Source organism: Mus pahari, chromosome 17 (assembly GCF_900095145.1).
Source record: "Mus pahari chromosome 17, PAHARI_EIJ_v1.1, whole genome shotgun sequence".
NCBI classification, from domain to species: Eukaryota; Metazoa; Chordata; class Mammalia; order Rodentia; family Muridae; genus Mus; species Mus pahari.
In genome coordinates, this window is record NC_034606.1 from 52522368 (window position 1) to 52522651 (window position 284).

Consider the following 284-nt stretch of genomic DNA (forward strand, 5'->3'; position numbering starts at 1 on the left):
CTAGCCCTGAGGGTCTTGCGCGCCTTGAGCCCAAGCTACCGGGATGCTGGGCCATCTCTGTCGCCATCCAGAGGCTCGGCTAGGGCGCGGCGTCCCCTCTGCTCGGCTCCCTCGCCAGTCCCGGGCCAGTGCGAGGCCCCGCCACGCCGGGCACGCGCTCCAGGCGCGCCCCTCGTACTGGTGACGGGGCGCGCCGAGCCGGGGCGCGCAGCGACGCCCAGAGCCGCGGGCTGGCGTCCCCGGGCGGGCGAGCACGGGCGCGGGCGGCGCGGGCGCGGCGCCCT